Genomic DNA, 661 nt, shown 5'->3' on the forward strand with positions numbered 1-661 from the left:
CTGTCCACCAGAGGACGCTCTACAACGTCCCTGTTAGTGTTGGCGTTGCATAGTCTGTCCACCAGAGGATGCTCTACATTGTCCCCGTTAGTGTTGGCGTTGCATAGTTTGTCCACAAGAGGACGCTCTACAACGTCCCTGTTAGTGTTGGTGTTGCATAGTCTGTCCACCAGAGGACGCTGTACAACGTCCCTGTTAGTGTTGGCAGTGCATAGTCTGTCCACCAGAGGACGCTCTACAACGTCACTGTTAGTGTTGGCGTTGCATAGTCTGTCCACCAGAGGACGCTCTACAACATCACTGTTAGTGTTGGCGTTGCATAGTCTGTCCACCAGAGGACGCTCTACAACGTCACTGTTAGTGTTGGCAGTGCATAGTCTGTCCACCAGAGGACGCTCTACAACGTCCCTGTTAGTGATGGCGTTGCATAGTTTCTTCACCAGAGGACGCTCTACAATGTCCCTGTTAGTGTTGGCATTGCATAGTCTGTCCACCAGAGGACACTCTACATTGTCCATGTTAGTGTTGGTGTTGCATAGTCTGTCCACAAGAGGATGCTCTACAACGTCCCTGTTGGCGACACTGTTTTTTTGTTTTTTTTGTTAATGTGTTTCATATCTTAAGTTTGTGTTTTTATACATTTTAGTTACCAAAACTTTAA

Source organism: Etheostoma cragini, chromosome 19, assembly GCF_013103735.1.
Source record: "Etheostoma cragini isolate CJK2018 chromosome 19, CSU_Ecrag_1.0, whole genome shotgun sequence".
NCBI classification, from domain to species: domain Eukaryota; kingdom Metazoa; phylum Chordata; class Actinopteri; order Perciformes; family Percidae; genus Etheostoma; species Etheostoma cragini.